Consider the following 25,170-nt stretch of genomic DNA (forward strand, 5'->3'; position numbering starts at 1 on the left):
CTTTAAGACTCCATCCATGATCACTTCTCCTATTCTGGATACCATGCCTTTCTTTTTTTTTTTCTTTTTTGTAATTTTTATTTATTTTTTTTGTTTTCAACATTTATTTCCACAAGATTTTGAGTTCCAAATTTTCACCCCATCTCACCCCTCTCCCCACCCCAAGATGGCATGCATTCTGAATACCCCTTTCCCTAGTCTGTCTTCCCTTCTATCTCTCCCCCACTTCTCTTATCCCCTTCCCCTTCAATTTTCCAGTAGGGCAGGATGGATTTCTGTATTCCATTTCCAGTAGTTCTTATTTCCCAGTTGCATGTGAAAACATTTTTTTTAAATATGTGTTTTTAAAACTTTGGTTCCAAATTTTCTCCTTTCCTCCCTCCCCACCCACCCTCATTGATAAAGCAAGCAACTCAATATAGGCTATACATGTGCAGTTATGCAAAACACTTCCATAGTAGACATACTGTGAAAAACTAACTCTATTTCCCTTAATCCTGTCCCACCCGCCCATTTATTCTATTCTTTCTTTTGACCTTGTCCCTCCTCAGAAGTATTTGCTTCTGATTACTCCCTTTCCCAATCTGCCCTCTTCTCTATCATTCCCCTACTTTCTTGTCTCCTTCACCCCCTATTTTCCTGTAGGGTAAGACAGATTTCCACATCCAATTGAGTGTGTATGTTATTCCCTCCTTAAGTCAAATCCTATGAGAATAAGATTCACTCATTCCCTCTTACTTTCCCCTGTTTCCCCTCCAATGTAAGAGCCTTTTCTGTTTTTTTTTTTTGTGGGATAATTTACCCCATTCTACCTCTCCCTTTCTCCTTCTCCTAGTATATTCTTCTCTCACCCTTTAATTTTATTCTCCAGATATGACCCCTTCATTTTCAACTCACCCTGTGTCCTCTATCTATCTATCTATATCTGTATATACATACATATAATTTTTTCCCTTCCAACTACCGTGATACTGATAAAGGTCTCATGAGTTACAAATATCATCTTTCCATGCAGGAAAGTAAACAGTTCAACCTTAATAAGTCTCTTATGATTTTCTCTTTCCTGTTTACCTCTTCATGTTCCACTCAAGTCTTGTATTTGAAAATCAAATTTTCTATTCAACTCTGGTCTTTTCATCAAGAATGCTTGAAAGTCCTCTATTTCACTGAAGGACCATTTTTTACCTTGTAAGATTATACTCAGTTTTGCTGGGAAGGTGATTCTTGGTTGTAATCCTACCTCCTTTGCTCTCCGGAATATTATATTATATTCCATGCCCTGCGGTCCCTTAATGTAGAAGCACCTAAATCCTGTGTTATCCTGATTCAATACTTGAATTGTTTCTTTCTGGCTGCTTGTAATATTTTCTCCTTGACCTGGGAACTCTGGAATTTGGCTATAATATTCCTAGGTGTTTTCCTTTGGGGATCTCTTTCAGGAGGAGATTGGTATATTCTTTCAATTTCTATTTTGCCCTCTGGCTGTAAAATATCAGGACAATTTTCCTTGATCATTTCTTGAAAGATGATGCCTAGACTCTTTTTTTGATCATGGCTTTCATATAGTCCAATAATTTTTAAATTCTCTCTCCTGGATCTATTTTCCAGGTCAGTTGTTTTTCCAATGAGATATTTCACATTGTTTTCTAATTTTTCATTCTTTTGGATTTGTTTTACAGTGTCTTGATTTCTCATAAAGTCACTAGCTTCCAATTACTCTATTCTAATTTTGAAGGAAGTATTTTCTTCAGTAATCTTTTGGACTTCCTTTTCCATTTGTCCAATTTTGCTTTTTAGGGCATTCTTCTCTTCATTGGCTTTTTGGACCTCTTTTGCCATTTGGGTTAGGCTATTTTTTAAGGTGTTATTTTCTTCAGTATTTTTTTGGGTCTCCTTTAGCAAGCTGTTGACTTGCTTTTCATGATTTTCTTGCATCACTCTTAGTTTTTCCTCTACTTCTCTTTCTTGTTTCTCAAAATCCCTTTTGAGCTCTTCCAAGGCCTGGGACTGATTCATATTTTTCTTGGAGGCTTTGGATGTAGGAGCTTTGGCTTTGTTGTCTTCTTCTGGTTGTATGTTTTGATCTTCTTTGTCACCAAAGTAAGATAATATAGTCTGACTCTTTTTGTGCTGCTTGCTCATGATCTCAACCAATTACTTGAGTTTTAAACTCTTTGTTAAGGTAAGAGTCTGCTTCCAATGTGAAGAGTGTATTGTCCCAAGCTTCAGGGGTTTGTACAGCTGTTTTCAGAGGTACTTCCAGGGACCTGTAAATTTTCAGTTCTTCTAAGGTGCTGTGATAAGGGACAAAGTGTTTTCTCTCCACTGCCACAACAAGCTCCACCACACCAGTGTTCCTCCTCACCCCAGGACCACCCTTGCGGCTGAGACTTAGCTCTTCTCTCACTGCAGTCATAGACTTTTCCCACTGACCTTCCATGTTGTCTTTAGCGTTCCTGGGTTGAGAAGTCTGGAAACCACCACAGCTGCCCATGATTCAGCCCTCTGAGGCCTGCTCCAGGGTCGCTGAGGCCTGCATGCCCACACCAAACTGCACTCCTCTCCCCGCCCAGCGCGATATACCTTTCCGATGAACCATCCAGGCTGTCTATGGCTGGAAATTTGTTTCACTCTGTCCTGTGGTTTCTGCTGCTCTAGAATTTGTTTAGAGCCATTTTTTTTAGGTATTTGGAGGGCTTTGGGAGAGAGCTCAAGACAGTCACTGCTTTCCCTCTGCCATCTTGGCTCCGCCCCCCATACCATGCCTTTCAAAGCAACTTGATGTCACAGTATTTTTTTTTGACTGGCATACTACCCTGTTGGTTAGTATTAAAACTTCCCATACATTAACATTTTTTCCTCTGAATCTTTTTTGCATAAATTGTTTTCTCACAGCTCTTCCATCCTTCTTGTATTTGTGATATTAAATATTTGAGCCCAAGTATAGGACTTTACATTTATTCTTATTAAAGCTCATATTATTATTTTCAGCCCATCATTGAATCCTGTTGAAATCTTTTTGAATCCTTATTTCATTATTGGACTTGGTAAGTATCCTTCCCAATTTTAGATAATCTATAAATTTCATAGGTATGGCATTTATGACAAACAAGGCAATTGCTAAAATTGATATGCAGCACAGGGCCAAGGATTGATTTCTAAACCTTCCAGTAAGGATTTCCCTCCAAGCTGATGTTGATCCATTCAACCTGTGCTAAATCTATCTGACCATACTTTTTTCTACCTCATTCATGATTAGCACAAGAGACTTTGTTTGAAATCTAGGTAAACTGTATCTATATAGTCACCTAATCAACCAGTCCAGCAACCATGCTAAGAAAGGGAATGAATTATCTTGAAGCAGGACTTTAGTGGACAGTGACTTATATATGTACTGTCTGTAATCTTACCATCCTTCTGGCTTCTTTCTACAGATTCGAAGAAGAATAGAAAAAGCAATATGAAGTTATAACTTTGGAAGGGTAACAAGTTTGGGTTTTTTAATGCTACTTTAAGGATAGGAGAGTTACGAGTGCATTTATAAGTAGAGGGAAGTAAACAGAGTAGAGGAGGAAAGAATGATAGAAAGAGAGAGGGAGAAGGTAGGGAGATAGGGAGAGGGAGACAGACAAATAAAGTGAGAGAGAGAGAGAGAGAGAAATTCACATAACAAAGTTCTGGAAAAGGTAAAACATGAAAGAAATCTGGAAAGACCAAGAGTAAACTGTTTGATGTTCACAACATACTTTCCTTGTGAGATAGGGAGTAGTAGTAATACTACCCTTATTCTATAGATGATAGATGTGAAGCTTAAATGACTACCTTGTTTCCAGACAGCAAATTAAACAAGGTTATCTGCCTGTAAGAACTTTCCATTATGGTTCTTGGGAAGAAGAAAGGCCACATTTCCCCTGAAATAGAAGCAAATGAAAAGAAGTTGGATGAAAATACAGAAACAACTTAAGGTGAAGAAGTGAGGCAGAGGTACACTGGAGCTAGCTGTACTGGCTCCCAGAGCAATTGTTAAATTTTGAGATGCATATTTATACCTCAGAAATCAGCCAACACTAGAAATCAGTGCTTGATTTATTGTTTTGTTGACTATCTAGACTTTAGAAAGTGATGGAGAGAACGTTAAGAATGTAGATTAAATTTAAAAGCATGCCCTGCTTTTCAGAGAGCTGGATCTTAAGCATTTACTGGCACATAGCTGGGAAGAGAGAGGCTAAAGGAGCACAGACCACATGACCTCAGGGTCTTCAGGAAAATGGAAGTCAAAGTCAATTGTTTAGCATTATCAGGGCATGAAGAGTAGTGTTGGAAACTCATGAGCTGCTCCTCTATGGAATGTGGTTAGGAACCCACTGAAGACAAACTAAAGATTATTGGGCCATAGTTAGGGTCCATATAAGACAAAATTGCATGAATTTGGAAGGATCCAATTGGCGCAATTTCCTGACCTTTTTCCAGCAATGCTCAGGAGTTGGCCAGCAGGATGAGAAAAAGTGCATAGTGGAAAATTGTCCAGGATTGGGGATGGGAATGCTGGGTTAATGGAAGATAATTGGGATGAGGAATTCTAGGAAGGTTGTAAGTATAAACAGAATAATTAGTGAAACTGAAGGAGGTTTCTTAGAAGAACTCCCTTAAAGAGCTCTCCCTTGAGAGCTTTGTAAAGTTGCCAGGAAGTTCACAATTTTAGGGAAAATACTGGAGAGTAGACTTTATCACCCAGGACATTCTTGAATGGTTAAGTAAGCATCAGACCTGGTTTTCCTCTCTGTTTTGTGACAAAATACTCATTCTTCTCCCTACAAGACTGCAAAGGCAGAATCTGGTCTCTCAGTTCTGTTTTCTGTGTGTAGGCGGTGTTCTTTCTTTTTCTCCAGATGATGCTTGTAGCCCCATGCAACGGCAGAAAGTCCTCTGGGAATCTTGGGGTGTTAGTACAACCCAACAGAGCCCTCACATTCCCAAGACGTGTAAGGGGATATTGTTAAGCTGATGAGTTGATGTTGTGAAGCTTTGTGCAGCACCTGGCTCCTGCTTGCTCTGTGCCTAATGTTCTGTCTTCCCCAAATCCATTCAGCCCAAGTTATTTCACCAGGGTGCAGGGACGGATGACCATATAAGTCTCAGGAGTTCCAGACAGCTGAAACAGGCATAGTGAAAAGACTTAGGGAGAATGGAATAGCTAGTTTAAAATATTTGGAGGGCTGCCATACATGCAGCTGAACTTACTCAGTGATTCTCTCCAGTGTAGAACTTGGTCTGATCAATGGAAATAAGGAAGGAAAATTGGTCCCAATAGAAGTAAGGACTGTCTAATAAGCAAAGTGGTTCATACAACAGTGGTAAGGGCTTCCTCATGTAGCTTGACTCATATAAGCATAATTATTCAATCAGAGAAGGGATAGAGGATCATCAGGGATGTTGGATAGATAGGAGACTGCATTAGATGTGTGCTAAAGTTCTTATCAGATTTAAGATTCTTTATATAGCCCAGACCCTGCTGGCATGGTCCTTCTCCTCCCCTAAACCCAGATTTTTGGTACAGTTAGAGGTATCATCTCTTCAGAACCATAGTTCCAAGTTTCATAAGGTCAGGTCAGCTTTAGGTCCCTTGTTACCCCTGTCTGTAACTGTGCATTCAAAAATTTATGCATTGCCCAGTGATGAGGTTTTTTACTGTTGTCTCAAATTGCTATTTAATCTTGTTTTTCTAATTGTATTTTCATTTGTTCATGGCACAGGACTTACTACAAGTAGATACTTAATAAATGTTTATTGGATTGTTGAATTGAGTGGGTTTTATATGTGAGAACTGAAAGGATATAGGGAAATTTATTCATTAATTCATTCTTTCAACATTTATTCAACATAATGCAATGGAAAGTATGAGCCTGAGGATCAGATGACCTGACCTGAGCTCATCTTTAAAACTCACTAACTTATGACCTAGATACGAAGAAAGATATTACTAAAAAATTAGAACACAGGACATATTATTTATCAGACTTATGGATAGACAAACAATTTATAAACAAGCAAGATATAGAGAGCAGAGTTAGGTATAAAATAGATAATTTCGATTACATTAAGTTAAAAATGTTTTGAACCAATAAAACAAGTGTAGCCAAGGTCAGAAGGAAAGCAGAAAATTGGGAAACAAATTTTATAGCCAGTTTATCAGATAAAGGTTTCATATCTAAGATATATAAAGAACTTTGTTAAATCTATAAGAATATGAATCATTCTCTAATTGATAAATGGTCAAAGGTTATGAACAGGCAGTTTTCCAATGAAGAAATCAAAACAATTTAAAGCTTATGACTTTGGACAAGTAACTTTTTGAATTTTTTCATCTATGAAATAGAGATAACGATGCTTTTGCTATGATCAACTCTGGAATTTACTACCTATATGACCCAGGGAAAGACATTTTGCCTCTTTCGGACTCAATTTCCTTACTTGCAAAATGAGAGCAGAACCCAAATTATAGAAGGATTTTCTGTAGATGGTGGGTTCCTTTATATACTCTTCTTTTTGAATGACAGTTTTGATTGCACCAAACAAGGGATGAATATCTTAAAGGAGATCCATAATCATGTACAAAAGTTTAGCCTAACCGAACAAATAGGAAAAAAAACCACAAGTGGATAAAGAATGACTATTATCCAGAAGGATATGTAGTTCAGTGGGCACTCTGTAGAATTCATCTATGATTATTTCTATCTCAGGACAACATTGCAAAAGGACAATGAATTAGGCTGACTTTTGGACAAGATGAAAACAGAATAGATTGTTTTTGGGAATTGCACAGTTTTCTCAGTGACCCCAAGGTTCTTTGTGAATCAAAGACACATCTCTTAAAAAGATAGAAAATTTATTGATGTCTTCTGTCTTTATATTGTAGTCATTTCCTACCCCTCCCACTCTAATCTGAACCATACCTTGTGACAAGGAAAAACAAATAAGTAAAAAAAATCTAATTCAGAAACTTTATATGACAATGTATACAATATTCTATATTGGTAGTGCCCCACCTGCTTGTCATGACAGGTATATTTCACTATCTCTTTTCTAGGACCTTCATTGTTTTTTCCATTACCCAGAATTAAAACTCTCTCTCAGGAGTGACAGCATGGATAGATTATGACCTCCATCGTTAGAAGGAGTATGAACAGTGATAATGTATCCATCAATCATTAAAGTATCAAAGCTCCCATTAGCTTTTTTGGCTGCCACTTCAACTAATCAATTAATTATTGATTCTATTGATTTTCATATTCTAATCACTTTTGCCCATCCTGTACTTGCACGGGTCATTTTTTTTAAACCAAAGTAAAGGACTTTAATTATACCCATATTTACATGGCTGGCAACAAAATAAGTACTTAAAACATGCCTATTTCACTCATTCATATTAAATTTCATCTTGTTCATTTTGGCCCACTGTTTCATTTTGTCAATTCTTCTTGGAACTCAATTCTATCTTCTAATTAATTAGCTATCCTTTCCAGATTTATGATATCTGCAAATTTTGGTACTGAGCCATCTATGTTTTTATCCAAATCATTGCTAAAAATGGAATGGAATAAGGCTGAGACAAAAGCCTAGAGCAAATTACAGGCAACTTTTCTCTAATTTGACATTAACCAGTACCTTTTGATACTGATTGTTTAACCAGCTAAGCATTCACCAATATATAATATCATTTAGCCTTAAGTGTATCAGGAAAACAAGCATTTATTTAGTACCTATTATATGCAAGTCACTCTGATATGCCCTAGAGAAACAAAGACAAAAATGAGGTTTTGGCCCTCAAGAAGCTTACATTCTATGGGAATCAACATATACAAATACAATTATGTAGAAAATATATACAAAATAAAATAATGGTAATTTCAGAGGAGGGAACTAATAACTGGAAGGAGTTGAGTAAATAAAGGTCTCAACCAAGGGGGATATTTGAGTTCAGCTTTTCAGAGAATTAGAGATTCTTAGAGGCAGGGTCAGAACAGAATGGAGAAGAGCCTGTATAAAGACTTGGAATGTTATGGAATTGGTGTTCATCCTTTGTTTTAAAGAGGACCAGTGACATCATAGGGTGATACTTTGAGTCATGCATGAATTGGATTTAAGTGAGGCAGAGTTGCACAAAGTCATCAGCCTCATTCTCTCTTCCAGAGTTATCAAAGTCTAGTGGCAAGACAAAACTCACTTGATGATTGCCCAGGAGGCAGTGTCTGACCAAACTCCAAGGGTTCCACAGTGCCTGCTTCAGCCCCCTTCCTGGCCATTGGAACAAATTGTTCTCATTCATCCATTTTACCAGCGAAAGCCTTCACCTGCTTGGGGTAGATATCCACATAACTCACTAATGGGTTTGAGACTTACCAGTTGCCTGCAACCTGGTTTAGCTTGTCTGCCAGGATAGCTTTATTGGGACATGACCACTGTACATGCTACAGTTTCTTGTAGCCACAGGTGAGAGTTGAGTGCCAAGTAAACACTAAATATGGAATATTATGGGTAGGAATACCAGAAAGGTCAGCTTGACAAGTGATACGGAAAGCGAGGATTCCAGGATGACTCCAAGGTTGTAAACAGAAGGATTTTGATGCTTGCCTCAGAAATAGGAGCATTTGGAAGAGGAAAGGAAGTCTTTGGGTAGAACCACAGGAACATATCCCTTCCCAACTCAAAATCAAAACAATAATTTGGAACAAAGAATCATTTCTATTTCCTTTTCTAAGATTGGGTTATTTAAAGTCTCTATTTGTTCTGTGGCCAATTTGAGTATTTTCTGTTTTTGAAGGTATTCCTCTATTACTCTTGTGTTCTTAGGTTTCTTGGCATATAACTATAATAGATAGTGATTATTCTTTTTATTTCTTCTGGTTTTGTTGTGATTTCACCTTGCTTATTTACTTTTTTGTTGATTTGATTTTCTACCATCTTCTTTGTAATCATATTGGCTAAAAGTTTGTCAATATTTTGAGTCTTTTCAAAGAATCAGCTTTTAGTTTTATTTACCATTTCCATTTAAAAATTTTTAGTTTATCTATTTCTCCTTTAATTTTTAACATTTCATCTTTTGTGTATATTTCAAGTTCATTTGTTGACATTCTAGTTTTTAGAAATGCATAATCAGTTCATTAATACTTTCTTTTTCTATTTTGTTCTTTTGTGTTTGCGGGAATATGATTCTCCCATCCCCAGGGGATTGCTCTAGTTGTATACCAGAAATTTTGCTATGCTGTTTCATCATGTAGCCCCAGTCCCAAAGTCCATTGGTTGGGGCTGTCTCCTCATTCATCTGTATAAATGCCCTGCCTTGCATGAAGGGCAAGGCAGAGTTGGTGAGAGCAGAACTCTATTAAATCACTTCAGGTGCTCCTGGCTTCCTGCTTGGAAAGGAAAGATGAAAGAGGCCAACTCCACCTCAGATTGCTGAAGAAAAAGACTGGGAAGACATGAGAGTGACTGGCAGTCTCTATCATATTTATGTCCCCAGTTTGCTACTGTAGAGACTTCTGGGAGTTTCCCCTTTGGGTGAAATCTAGGACAATATTTCTTAGTTGAGCTGAACTGCTACCTTGTTCTCAATGAGAGAGCTCCTTCACTCTGTGTTATCTGGTATATATTCTCCTATGTATACCTTTTCTGATTTCTGTTTTGCTACTGATTTGGATAAATAGGTTTTCTTTGATAATTGCTCTATGTGTTTTCATTGTGGAATTGGTATTTGGTGGGAAAAGACTTGAACCCTTAGATATAAAACTTGGGGTCCTGCTTCCCCCCAATACTGACAAACAGTTATCAGAAATTAAATTGAACTTGATGATATCCCCTAGATTAACAATATTTAAGGGAGCAAATAGATGTAATTGTAGCTTGGTACCCATCTCTCTGAAGAGATCAGAGCAGCCAAACATCTGGAACTAATTTCCTACTTCCTCTCCTGGTAGGAATGAAAGTCTCTCTTGGGGAAGAGTGGAAGGAGAGGAGGCTAGAGATATCTTTAATGCCTTCTTTTGAGTCACACAAGGACAGGCCTCACCTACATGTGGAGCCCTCTCATTACAATCATTATAATTTTTTTTCATATAATTATTTCTTTGAATTTTTTTCTTGGACATATTCATTTTTCAAGTTTTTGTTATTAATACACTCATTTGAGTCTATTTCTTTTGTTTATAGTCCCTCAATGATTACTATTTCTATTGTGTTATGGTCTGTAAAGGATATATTTATCTCTTCTTCCTTTTTACATTTATTTGCAATATTTGATCATAATATATGGTCAATTTTTGTAAAAGTTAAAATTTTTTTCCAAGTTATAATTTTTCTCCTTTTCCTCTGCAAACAAATACTAGGTCTTTTCAGTTATTTCAGCTTAATTTTTTTTTAGGGCAGCTTTATTTCTACTCTCATCCTCAAACCACCCCCTCTTCCTCTTTGTTACTTCTTTCCTTGGTTTTGGAGTTTCACTTATTAAGTCTCTTTTATTTCTTTTTCTTTTTTTTTTAATCTAGCTATTTAATTCTTTCCCCTTTTCTCTCTCTTAAATAGTCCAATAGAATCCTCTTTTCCCTCTTCTTCAATTTGTTTTGTTCTTTAGTTTTTAAAATTTCATTTTCTGTATCTTTTTCTCAAAAAAGTTTCTTTCTCTCTCTCTCTTCATTATTTATCTCCCTTTTCTGTATGTTCTAGGCTTTTAATCTTTGTTTCAAGGCCCTTATTCTTATTTGTTGTTCAGTTGTTTTAGTCATATACAACCCTTCACGATCCCTGTGGGGTTTTCTTGGCAAAGATACTGGAGTGGTTTGCCATTTCCTTCTTCAGCTCATTTTATAGATGAGGAAACTGAGGTAAATAAGGTTAAGTGACTTACCCAGGGTCACACAGCTAGTAAATGTCTGAGGCCACATTTTTTTTTTAGTTTCATAAGTAGGTGACCCAGTGGACAGAGCACTGGGCCTGAAGTTTATTTGTTTTTTTTTTTTTTGTTTGTTTGTTTGTGGTTTTTTTTTTTGAGGCATTTCTATTAATTAATTTATTTTTAGTTTTCAACATTCACTTCCACAAGATTTTGATTTCCAAATTTTCTCCCTATCTTGTCCCTTCCCCCACCCCAAGATAGCGTGTATTCTTAATGTTCCTTCTCCTAATCTGCCCTCCCTTCTATCTCCCCCCCGCACTTGTCTTATCCCTTTCCCCTTCTGTTTCCTAGGGTACATTTCTATACCCCATTGCCTGTATATCTTATTTCCCAGTTGCATGTGAAAACAATTTTAAAAATTTGCTTTTAAAACTTTGGATCCCAAATTTCTCCCTTCCTCTCTCCCCACTCACCCTCATTGAGAATGCAAGCAACTAGATACAGGTTATACATGTGTAGTCATGCAAAACACTTCCATAGTAGTCATGAAAAACTAATTGTATTTCCTTTCACCCTATCCCACCCTCCATTTATTCTAGTCTCTCTTTTAACCCTGTCCCTCCTCAGAAGTGTTTGCTTCTGATTACCCCCTCCCCCAATCTACCCTCCCCTCTATCATTCCCCCACTCTTTTATCGCCTTCCCCCACTCTTTTATCCCCTTCCCCCCTATTTTCCTGTAGGGTAAGATAGATTTCCATATCCAATGGAGTGTGTATGTTATTCCCTCCTTAAGCCAAATCCAATGAGAATAAGATTCACTCACTCCCTCTCACCTTCTCCCTCTTCCTCTCTACTGTAAAAGCCTTTTCTTGTCTGTTTTATGTGAGATAATTTACCCCTCTCCCTTTCTCCTTCTCCCAGTATAATCCTCTCTCACCCCTTAATTTTATTCTCCACATATTACCACTTCATCTTCAACTCACCCTGTGCCCTTTATCTATCTATCTATCTGTCTATCTATACATATAATTTTCCCCCTCCAACTACCCTAATACTGACAAAGGTTCATGAGTTATCAATATCATCTTTCCATGCAGAATGTAAACAGTTCAACCTTAATAAGTCTCTTATTATTTCTCTTTCCTATTTACCTCTTCATGCTTCTCTTCAGTCTTGTATTTGAAAGTTAAATTTTTTATTCATTTCTGGTCTTTTCATCAAGAATGCTTGGAAGTCCTCTGTTTCACTGAATGTCCATTTTTCTCCAGAAGGATTATACTCAGTTTTGCTGGGTAGATGATTCCTGGCTGTAATCCTATCTCCTTTGACCTCCAAAATATTATATTCCAAGCCCTCTGGTCCCTTAATGTAGAAGCTGCTAAATCTTGTGTTATCCTGATTGTGTTTCCACAATACTTGAATTATTTCTTTCTGGCTGCTTGCAATATTTTCTCCTTGACCTGAGAACTCTGGAATTCGACTATAATATTCTTAGGAGTTTTCCTTTGGGTATCTCTTTCAGGAAGTGATTGGTGGATTCTTTCCATTTCTATTTTGCCCTCTGGTTCTAGAATATCAGGGCAGTTTTCCTTGATAATTTCTTGAAAGATGATGTCTAGGCTCTTTTTTGGATCATGGCTTCCAGATAATCCAATAATTTTTGAATTATCTCTCCTGGATCTATTTTTCAGGTCAGTTGTTTTTCCAATGAGTTATTTCACATTGTTTTCTATTTTTTTCATTCTTTTGGTTTTGTTTTACAATGTCTTGATTTCTTATAAAGTCACTAGCTTCCACTTGCTCCATTCTAATTTTTAAGGAAGTATTTTCTTCAGTGAGCTTTTGGACTTCCTTTTCCATTTGTCCAATTCTGCTTTTTAAGACATTCTTCTCTTTGTTGGCTTTTTGGACCTCTTTTGCCATTTTGGTTAGGCTATTTTTTAAAGTGTTATTTTCTTCAGTATTTTTTTGGAGTCTCCTTTAGCAAGCTGTTGACTTGTTTTTCATGATTTTCTATCATCACTCTCATTTCTCTTCCCAGTTTTTCCTCTACTTCTCTTACTTGCTTCTCAAAATCCTTTTTGAGCTTTTTCAATGGCCTGGGACTGATTCATATTTTTATTGGAGGCTTTGGATGTAGGAACTTTGAGTTTGTTGTCTCCTTCTGGTTGTATGTTTTGATCTTCTTTGTCACCAAAGAAAGATTCTATGGTCTGACTTTTTTTTGTGTAGTTTGCTCATGTTCCCAGCCAATTTTTATTTTTAGTTTAACTTTTAAACTCTTTGTTTTTAACTTAAAAAATTTTTAACTTTAGTTTAACTTTTAAACTCTTTGTTAAGGTAGGGGTCTGCTTCCAGTGTGGAGAATGTACTGTCTCAAGTTTCAGGGGTTTCGTAAAGTTCTTTTAAGAGATACTTCTAGATACTTCTGTAAATTTTCAGTTCTTCCAAGCTCACACAATCCAGGGCAAAGTGTTTACTCCTTTCCTGACCTATGCTCTGGTCTATGAGTGACCACAAGCACTTTTTTCTGCCTTGGAACTCTGAGGAGGATTCCCTCTCCTCTGCCACTATAAGCTCCAGCTTGCCTGGACTCCTCCTTGCCCCAGGACAACCATCCAGAACTGTGACCCAGATCCAAGCAAGGGCAAAGCAAGAGATTCCTGCCTCAACACCAGCAAAAAGATCCCTGCAATCCCACTCTTATCAGCCACTCAATTCCCCTCTGTCTGTGGGCCAAGAGCTCCAGAAGCAGCCACTGCTCTGGGGCTGCACCAGGACTGAGGCTGGACCAAGTTCCTCTCTCATTGTGATTGGATAGACCTTTCCTACTGACCTTCCAAGTTGTGTTTGGCATTTGTGTGTTGAGAAGTCTGGAAACTGCCACAGCTGCCTATGATTCAGTCCCCTGAGGCCTGCTCCAGTTTCACTGAAGCTGGTCTTTGCCTGTGCACCCACGCTGAACTCCCTTCTTCTCCCAGCCCGGTGCAATAGACCTTTCCAATCAACCATCCAGGTTGTCTTGGGCTGGTTGTTCCACTCTGTCTTTTTGTGGGTTCTGCTGCTCTAGAATTTGTTTAGAGCCATTTTTTACCTGTACTTGGAGGGCTTTGGGGGAGAACACAAGCAAGTCACTGCTTTCACTCTGCCATCTTGGCTCTGCCCCCCAAGGCCACATTTTAATTCAGTTCTTCCTGACTCTAGGCTTAGCACTCTATCCACTGCACCACCTACCTGCCCTATATTTATTTAGTCCTTCTTTATTCTCTATATTCCTAATGGAATAAAAACACTTTTGAGTTATGTGGTTCCCTCTTCTGAACAGTTTGTTACTGCCTTTTAGATCTTGCCCCTCACCCTGCTTTCTTTCTGTTGTGTCTCACTCTTAGAAAAATGCCAATTTTCAATTCAATTAATCTCATGCACATTAGATTGGCTAATACTGCAATAAAAGGAAAATTACAAATGTTGACAGGGATGTGGGAAAACTGGGACACTAATACTCTGTTGGTGGGGTTGTGAACTGATCCAGATATTCTGAAGAACAATTTGGAACTATGTCCAAAGGTCTAAAGAACTGTGCATACTAACAGCTCTTTTTGTGGTGGCAAAGAATTGGAAATTGAGGGGATGCCCATCAGTTGGGGAATGACTGAACAAGTTGTGATATATGAATGGAAGGGAATACTATTGTGCTATAAGAAATGATGAGCAGGCAGACTCCAGAAAAATAGCAATGGAGTGATCTAAGACAATTCCAAAAGACTCATAATGGAAAATTCTATCCACATCCAGAGAAAGTACTATGGAGTCTGAGTGCAGATCAAGCATAGTATTTGATACTTTTGTTGTTTTTTCTTTCTCATGCTTTTTCCTTTTTGTTCTGATTGTTTTTTTCACAACACAACTAATATGGAAATATGTTTAATATGACTGTACATGTATAGCCTATATCAGATTGCACACATCTTGGGAAGGGGGGAAGGAGAGAGAGAAGAGAAAATTTAGAATCCAAAATCCTATTAAAGTGAATGTTAAAAACTAACAACAACAACAGCAACAATAATAAAGAATTGTGCATGCCCTTTGATCTAGCAATACCACTGCTAGGTCTATATCCCAAGACATCAAAAAAGGGAACCTATTTGTACAAAAATATTTATAGCAGCTCTTTTTGTGTTGATAAGGAATTGGAAATTGAGGGAATTTCCATCAGTTAGGGAATCACTGAACAAGTTAGGATATATGATTGGAATGGAATATTATTGTGCTATGAGAAAAGATAAGCAGGATGATTTCAGAAAAAAAAACTGAAAAGGCTTACTTGAATTGATACAAAGTTAAGTGAGCAGAACCAGGAGAATATTGTACACAGTAACAGCAATGTTGTACAATGATTAACTGTGAATAACTTAGCTGTTCACAGCAATACAATGATCCAAGACAATCCCAAAGGACTCATGATGAAAAAATGCTATCTGCCTGCAGAGAAAGAACTGATGTTTTCTGAAAACAGACTGAAGCATATTATTTTCCTCTTTCCTCCCTTCCTTCCTTCCTTCCTTCCTTCCTTCCTTCCTTCCTTCCTTCCTTCCTTCCTTCCTTCCTTCCTTCCTTCCTTCCTTCCTTCCTTCCTTTCTTCCTTCCTTTCTTTCTTCCTTTCTTTCTTTCTTTCTTTCTTTCTTTCTTTCTTTCTTTCTTTCTTTGAAAATGTTTTGCATACCTATATCAGATTGCTTACCTTCTGAGGGGGGGTAGAAAGGAAGGAAGTGGTAAAATTTGTAACTCAAAACTTTAAAAAATTTGAAAAATGCCAATTCCTTCAGGTGGTAAAGGGGATATTGCTCCATGGGAGAATTCTTCTAGTGCCCCCTATCTTGAAGCAAAAGCACTAAATCGTATACATATGTAATTATCTCCCAGGATTAGAAAGGCTGTTATATGGAAGGAAGGTAACATTTTTTTTTTCTGTGTGACTTCAGAGAATAGAATCAGAGACAATAGGTAGAAGTTGCAAAGAATCAGATTTAGAATTATGAAAAGGAAAATTTTCCTAAAATTACAACTGCCCCAATGTGAAATGGCCATGTAAGGAGGTGATGGATTCTCTGACACTGGAGATGATGGGGTTTTGGGACCTGGACCCCTAAAAGGGAAAGACCATGTCTTTGAACACAACCTAGCCCCTGAACTTTGCCACACTTTCAGCAGTTCAGGTCACTGGCATTTCACCTGAGGCATCTGGCCTATCCCAGTCCATTTACATACTCAATAATCCTTTTAACCACCCTTTCACTGTGGCTCTCTTACCTAACTCCTTTCATATTCCATACCTGGTCCACCTCAGGTCATTTACCACTTATTAATCCCATCTAGACTCTCTCTGTTACCCCTGGGCCAATCCCATCCAGATCTTCTCACTGTTTTTTCTTGTATGTAAGTACCAATCTTACTACCATTAAAGTGCTCAGATTTACTTAGAATCTAGCCCACTTCTATTGCCATCACAAATAAACCTCACTACTTTGACTAAAAGAAGACTTGAGTGGTCAAATTCTTTTAAGGCAGACTCTTTGTACCCTTGCATTTTGAGGTTCCCAGCACCCCAAACAACAACAGGGATACTCCTACATTGAGAGAGGATTTTAACATTTAGATACCTTCTGGAATAAATGGCCTCAGAGTTCTCTTCCAATTCAGATTCTGTGAGTTTGGTTGGATCACAGACCAAAGAAATAGTAACTTTCTTTGACTGAAACATTTAGGAATTGAATGGTCAGAGAGTTCAGTTAGATTTTTCTTGAACCAAAAAGTCAATGCCTAACAGTTTGGATTTTCATTTGAGTAGTAGTCTGAGTTCTGACATTGAAATTGATGCCCATGATTCACTCATTATTTCTGGGAGGACTAAGATCCTCTGCCATATCACCCAGTTGAACATTAATTCTTAGGTGTACCCTCTAGCCACTAAGATATTGCCTGAAGGGACTCAGGAAATAGGAAATGGATTGTCATGTGTGAGAAATAGCAAGAAGTCCTGTGTTGCTGGATTGTAGGAAGGGAGTAAAATATAAGAAGGCTAGAAAGGTAGGAGGGACAGCTAGGTGGTGCATGTGGGTTGAGTGTAAGTGAAGAGCTTGACATATAGTAAATGCTTCATAAATGATTGTTGATTCAATCATTGATCGACAGAAGGAATTAATAATAGTAGCTGACATTTATATACTGCTTTAAGGATTGCAAGTTAACTTGACATACATCCTCTCATTTGATGCTGAGCAGTTCTGTGAAATAGATGCCATAAGTTATTATTATCCCCATTTTACAGATAAGCAAACTTACTTAGAGAGGTTAAGTGACTTGGTCACACAGCCAATAAGTCTCACAAGCAAGGATTTGAACCCAATTCTCTCTTGATTCCTAGTCCAGAGTGCTTTCCTCTTCACAGAAGCCTTGCATAAAAGTAGGCACTTGATGGATGTTTGCTGAATCGAAATTGAATATGTGGGCTTTTTAAGGAGAGACAGTCTAAGATAACTACCTGTTTGTCACTACCCAAAATGCAGCGGGGCAGTGAATATAGTTTCTCTGCATACCGTACTAAGCTTCAAAGAAACTGGAGGGTTGGAAAACTCTGAATGGCAACTCAGCAGGTCAGAGACACTGTGGAATGATAAAAGAAACTGTCACTCCCACATACTTTGAGGTGAACAATGTCAAGAAATGCTGTTTGTATGAGAGAAAGGGAGACAGAAAGAGACTGAGAAAGAGAAGCATCTATGATTTTGAGAACAGTCATCGTTGTCCCTTTTATTTTGAGTGGTTGCTATCTGCATTGGGTCAAATAACAGGCCAGCCCTGCACATTTGAAAAGTGGCATTTGGAAAGTAAGTATTGTCTGTTCCTTCTGCTAGAAGGTCAAATAAAATGATATTTGGAGGATGTATTTTCAAATTCGTTTGGTAGATATGTCTCTGTCAGATTTAAGGACCAGCAGCAGTATTTCTCTACCCTCAGAGACATTTCCTGGAGAGGGAAGAAAAACCTCATTCATACAGTGTGCATATAAATCAGATCTATAGTAATCACAAGAAAGAGGCAAAAATTCATTTCATTTGAATCCCTCAAGTATTTATGAGGCACCTAGTGTTTGCAAGGTACTGTGCTAGGTACTTGGGATACTAATACCAAAAAAAAATAGAAATGAGCCCCTACCCTAAGGGAGTTTTCATTCTATTGCATTCAGGGCCAAAAGCTAGGTGGGAAAATGGAAAGAGGCCCGGATTTGGGGGCAAAGACCTAGATTTTAATCCCTCTTTCATTACTCACTTCGGACAAGTCACTTAACCCCTCCAGAACTCAGTTTCTTCATCAGTTAAAAAATGAAGGGGTTAGATAAAGACAACATTAAAAGGCAACAAAATTCCAGCCAAATATAATTGACAGTATTGCTACCATATCAAAACATCTAGGCATACCATCAAACCATGGCTGGTACCATCAAAGTTAAAGAACATAGGCTTCCTTTCTGTTAAGACTCTGGAAACTCCAAATATGAAAAGTGACCTGAATTATCAAAATAAAATGAGGTTTCTTTGCTTAATTTTTCTGGGATTGTCTGAGGATGGGTAAGGTTGTATAAGGGTTTATTGCTGTGTTAAAACAAAATGACAAAATGTACCAAAAAATTAACATGTTAAAAGATTGAAATGTTAAGTCAAGGGTGGGACTAGTTATTTCCAAGATTCTTTGTAGCTCCCGATCCATTGAGCCCATTGGCAGAGGAGATGGGTTTAGTGACTTTTTAGGAGCAACAGAAAGACTTCCCCCCATCAAATATATCTCTAGGGACAGTGCCTGGAATTCCACCGATTAGTGATTCATTTAGTTAACAAGCATACTATTATACTCCGACCCTCCTTCATCCCATTTAGTCTCATCATAGCACTGATATAGTTAGGAATATGTCTGCCTCTTGAAATGTTGCCTGAGACTTAGAGAAATGAAATTATTTGCCCATAACCTCACAGCTAGAATGTGTCAAGGACAGAGTTTGAATCTTGTTTTTGTTGTTGTTGTTTAGTTGTGTCCTACTCTTTGTGACCCCATGGACCATACTGTCCATGGGGTTTTCTTGGCAAAGATATTAGGGTGGTTTGCCAGGAAACAGAGGTTAAAAACAGGAAACAGAGGTTATTTGCCTAGGGTCACAAAACTAGTAAGTGTCTGAGGCTGGATTTAAACTCAAGTCTTCCTGACTCAAGGCCCAGCACTTTATCCACTGAGCCCTCTTGCTGCCTCCCAACTCCAGGTTTACCACTCTGTTTACGATCCAAGCTGACTCTTACTCCTAAGTATGACTTACTTTAATCAGAATGCTCTTCTGTGACATTAAACTGAGACCATTCTTACTTGAGACAGAAAAGAATATTTTGGAGTATGGGACTTGGCATATAGGGTGATAAAGACATGAGGGAGGCAGAAGGTGAAAGAAAAACAAAAACGTACTATTCTCTTTTCTAAAAACTGATCCTCACCTATGAAACCTGGCCTCTAAGTTAACTTTGTTCCTCTGTGAGTTTCAACCAAAAAAAGAAACCCCATTTAAGTCAAGTCATGTTCCACTGTACACTTTGGCCCTAAGAAAAAGAAAAAAATCACCTATGAGTAGGGGTTCTGCCAGTCTCTCTGGGGCAGCAGCCATGCAAATTATTCAGTTATCTCAAACAATGCAGACATATCAGATGGGTCTTTTGGATCCGTTAGTGGACTTTCTACTTAAGTCCACTCGACAAATTGGGTGTCAGGGAGAGCTTTTTCAGAAATTCAACAAACATTTTTAAGTGAATGCTGGCGGAAATCTCTTACTAAGCCAAATTTTTTGAAAATTGTTTTGAGTGTTTTCTTTATTAAGAGGTCTCAATTTTGGCAGTCTTGATCACTGGAGTGGAGGCAAAAAAGTTCTTAGGAAAGCTCTAAGATAGTGCAAGATGGGGTGCCTCAAGAGGTGCTAAGTTCACTCTTCTTGGAGGTCTTCAAGAAGAGATTGAACAACCACTTGTCAGGTATGTTATAGTTGGGAATTCTTTTTGTGTATGGGTTAGACTATGGGCTGCTGAAGTTCCTTCCAACTCTTAAATTCATTTTTTCTGAGATCCTGATTTTTTTTCTTCCCTTCTGATTATTTGCTTAAAACTTGAGTAACCAAGCTGACTTAGAGCTTGAGAACTGGAAGATACTTTTTAGATGAGTGGTTCTCATGCTTTTTGGTCTCAGGACCCCTTTACACCCTTAAAAATTATTGAGGATTTCCCCAAAAAGCTTTTGTTTACATAGGTTATGGCTATCAATATTTAAGTATTAGAAATTAAAATGTTTTAGTGTTATTATGAAAAATTTTGGCCTAAGGGACCCCTGAAAGTATCTTGGGATCCCCTTCAGAAGTTTCACAGTCACACTTTCAGAATCTACTATAGATTATTTTTTCAAGCCCTCTCATTTTGCTCACTTGCCTGAGATTACCTATCTGGAGTTATACAACTAGTTAATAGAACTATGGACTAGGCCTAGGGTTCCTAATTTCTGGTCTTTGCAGTCTTTCTCCTACCCTATAATGCCTCTTCTAAGACCTAGGACAATCATTTCATTATTATTGTTGACCCTGGGTAAGTTACTTTGCCTCTGTTTGCGTTAATACACTGGAGAAGGAAAATGGCAAACCGCTCCAGTATTTTTGCCAAGAAAACTCCACGGACAGCGTTAGCGTGCTATGGTCCACAGAGTCACCACGAGTTGGACAGGACTGAATGACCAAACAGCAACAACAATAAAATGCCTCTTCTGAGACCTGGGACTATCATTTCATTATAGGTGATGTATATATATTCTCTAAGCTATGAGGCAATCCAGGCAATATAATAATCTGTATTTTTCTTGACTATTAATAAAAGAACAGGGTGACCTTTTTATCTGACTAACATCTTGATAAAACTTCTTAGTCATTTGATGGAGTACAATATTTCCCTTAAGTGAGAGACTGGAAAGAACCTTGTTTTGAACACAGTTTTTGTAAATTGCCTTCTTGTTGCTCTATATTTGTGCAAGCATAGCTCAAAAAAAATCAAGGAGAGTGAGTAACCTGAACATATTATTTTTGCATTTTGTAGAACTATTATAGCCGTGCTGCTCCCCTTTGTTGCAATACAGTTGTCTTTTCTCAAGTTTCCAAATTTTGTATTTTCTGAATAATAAATTCTGTTGCTGGAAGATGAAAGGAATAGTCTTTTTAATGAATTTAACACAGCATTCTTACTCACAGTTTTCTAGGTTTTCATTTTATATTTTAGCTCTTGATTTTGCAGGGTTTGACACATTAAATGTTATTTTGTGTGGTGTATATACTTCCTGTTTGAAGGTTAATACTGCTATAACTGAAGTCATTTTGAGTTATTTTAAATATAATCACTCTGCTCCCCAAAGTACTTGGCATACAATAATGCATAAAACTTTAAAAAGTAACTTTATGTAAGTGCTAGTAAAAATTTATGTAATTAACATTACTCTATTGATCCATGTCACTCTCCTATTGAAAAAACTCCAGTGGCGCCCATTTGCCTCTTTTATAAAATACCAATCCCTCTGCTCGGCAATTAAAGCCCTTTTTACAACATGGCTCTAGCCTATCCTTCCTGGCTGTTTACACATTATTCCCTTTCACTAGCTCCATGGGCCAGACAAACCATCATGCTGGCGGTTCCTCACACATGCCATTCTATTTGTCATCTCAGTGCCCACACCTAGATTGTATTCCTTCATCCACTCCACCTCTTAGAAGCTTCCTTCATTGCTCAATTCAAGTGCTATAAGGTCTTTGCTGATTTCCCCCCTGCCCCGCTGCTAGTGACACAGGGGGAAAAAAAGTCCTGTGTATTTTGTGTATGAACTTTTTGAGGGGAAGAACTGTTTCATTTTTGTTTTTGTATACTCATTATCTATCAGAGAACCTGGTAAACAGTAGGGACTGAATAAATGCTTGTCATATGACTGATCTATTTAATATTTGTACAACATTGTATATGGAGATCTCTCCAATAAAATTGCAATTTTGTTGCAACCTTTGTGTGATGAGGGGAAAAAAAGACTTGTAAAATAAGAGACTGCCTATCAATTGGGGAGTGGCTTAAGAAATTATAAATACTATTATGTCATAAGAAACAAAAAAGGCTATGGTTTCAGAGAAATCTGAGAAGATTTGTATGAACAGATGCAATGTAAAGTGAGCAGAATCAAGAGAATAATTTATACTACAATGACAACATTGCAAAAAGAATAAACAGCTTTGAAAGACATATGAACTCTGATCAGTTCAATGATCAGTTATGATTCCAAAAGAATGAGGATGAAGTATGCTACCCACATCTGATTGAGAGATGATGAACTAAATGTGCAGAATGAGACACATTTTGGGACATGGCCAATATGTGAATTTTTTTGCTTAACTATGCATATTTATTGTTTTACTTTTTCCCCTGAGGTGGGGGCAAAAGTGTGGGAAGAAGAGAAAATAAATCCTTGTTAATTGAAAAAAATAATTAAAAACAACCTCAAAACAGTTATTTAGGTTCTATTATTATACAAAATGTGCACAAGACACTTCAATTTCTGCTCTCAAGGAATTGACAATCAAATAGCAGGATGAGACATAGGTAACTATGAGCTTGAGTGATAGGAGCATTAGTGACAATAAGATTTTTTTGGTGACACAATCTGGGGAGATTTTTGATTCTTCATCTGTGGTTTATTCTAAGAATTGTGTATGTGTGTGTGTCTGTGTGTGCATGTGCACATGTGCATGTGGGTACATGTACATGCCTCTCAGTTTAGAAAAACAATGTTAGAGATGGAAAAGTCACCAAGTCTATGCCCTCCTTTTGCAGGTAAGTAAATAGGAACCTAGTGGGGTTGATATCCTCAAAGTCACATAACTTCTTAATAGTAGTAAAATGTAGACCACAATCCCAGTCTCTTAGTTCTTCATTTACTGTTCTTTTCACTATACCAGGAGCATCATGTTAAGCAATGACTCACATTTTTTGATATGGATCCCAAGTCAGTGATATGAATTTAAACTCTGAGCCTGAAACAAAAGACTTCTTAGTATTGCCTTAGCCTTTGTGAGCATTATGTAGTAGTAAGTCTGCAGGACTTGGAGGAAGGAGACCTTATTCCTTTCCTAGTTTTACCAGGTACTAGTTGTGTGGCTCTGGGTTTTGTCAGCTGTGCTGAAGGTGGAGGTCTCTATGAACCTGACATTGTCCTATACCCATACAGAATCCTGGGTGGGGTCAGGACCCTGGACAAGTGGCTCCACTTGTCATGTGCAGTACCAGAGTCAGCTCTGCAGCAACCACCTGGATCCTTGTGCCCCTCTGAAAAAACTGTCACTATCCCCCCAGCTCCGCCCTTTTGTAGATGGTGTCATTTTTTTTTCTGTCTAGGGATAGGGGTTATACCAATTATTAGATTAATGACTCAGCTCTTGTCCTACTTAGGCAAATTCCTCCCATTTGTCCCATCTCTACTGTATTTACTTCAAGGTCACTTAAGAAAAACAGCAACAACAACAACAAAATTTGTGTAACCAGTAGCACAGCTTCCCAATACTCTGGCCTCACATGGGTTGAGTCTAACCCTGGGGTCTGATTCAAAGACTCATTTGTTGTTGTTGTTTAACCATTAGCTCATTGCCCCCACACGAAGTCACTCCAGGAAAACATCTAGGCATAGTTTACATTTGATTCATTCTGGCTTTCTCCAAAGGTAGGTAAAGAAAGTTTTAAGTTTCCATTCAGGCATTCACAGAATAATCACTGTTTGCCACAGTTTCCTGATCTATAAAATGAGGGGATTAGACGAGATAATCACGAAGGTCCCTCCCAGCACCAAATCTATATTCCTATGAACCACCTTTCATGTTACGAGGAAAGTTCTTTGTAATCCTTCAAGTGCCATAGAAATAAATGCAAGTTATTGTTGTTGTTGTTATACATAGTAGAGAGGGCTCCCCTATTTTCTCGGGTGCCTCATACAACAATGGAAGTATTTATACCAATAGTTTCCCAGTTTATAGTGGGAATAAATTTACTAGTTACATGGGAAACAATGAAAAATGAGTACTTTTTACCTCATGCAGCGATTTTGTGTTAGACTCACACAGCATAATGACTAATAAAGCTTTAGCATGGGTGAGACTGAACAGTAGAGTCCTGACATGCTTATAAGGTGCTGGGCTAACAAATGGTGGTATATGTCAGGGTAAGTCACTGTGCTGGTGATGTTTTATTGCTTAAGCAGTAATAAAGATGGACCAGTTCCTATTCTGAAATACAAATGTAGCTCATTTTGATGCTGTTGCCTGTGTGAACGTGAAATTCCTTCTATAATATGACCCTCCTGATGGCTTTGTGGGGGAGGGCACCAATACTAACAATGTTTATGTCAGTAATTTTGCTGTGGCTTTAAACAAAATCACTATTGTTAGTTTATCACTGTCCCAATGCCGTAGGTAAAAATCAACTCAACAGACACAGATCGAGTGCCTACTATGTGCAAAGCACTGGGGATGGGAGGGTATAATTCTTTGCCGTCCTCTTTCCATTGTCCACTTGCCTATATGAACTCACAATAAAAGAGCATCAGTCTAGATGAATCACCTACGGTCCAACATGAGAAACTATCCTGTCATTTTGCAGTATGCATTCTAAAATGAACATCTTGCATAGTCTCTGAATATATGTCTGAGGCCTGACTTTCTAATGGATTATAGTTTATATGTTCTTGCATATAAGATCTCTATTAGCCTGTTTGTACAGTATAATTGTTACTAATTCTTGAAAATACTTTTTTGATAGAGGAGAGATATTTGGGAGCCCAATTTTATATATTCAATTTCAGAGCCTTTTGTGATACATACAGGCAATATTGAGGACTCTGAATTTTTGACAAAATTGTGTTCAAGAACCATAGCTAAAGTAAAGCATACAATGTGACAGTCAGCGGCTTTGGAGTTCTGAATAGAAGATAAAGGTGCCAAGACAAAGAAGAATATAGATGAACATAGACCACCTACAGAGTTTCGTCTCATTCAGGGTGATTAACATCTAGGCTCATGGGACATCACCAACCTGTGATATTTACTGAAGGAAATCAAATTTTGTGAAAGGCATTAATTACATTCTTGATAATACTCTTTAGCCAAAATTAGTGGTTAGGAAAGGTGTTA

Source organism: Vombatus ursinus, unplaced genomic scaffold (assembly GCF_900497805.2).
Source record: "Vombatus ursinus unplaced genomic scaffold, bare-nosed wombat genome assembly UNPS02000577.1, whole genome shotgun sequence".
Taxonomy (NCBI): domain Eukaryota; kingdom Metazoa; phylum Chordata; class Mammalia; order Diprotodontia; family Vombatidae; genus Vombatus; species Vombatus ursinus.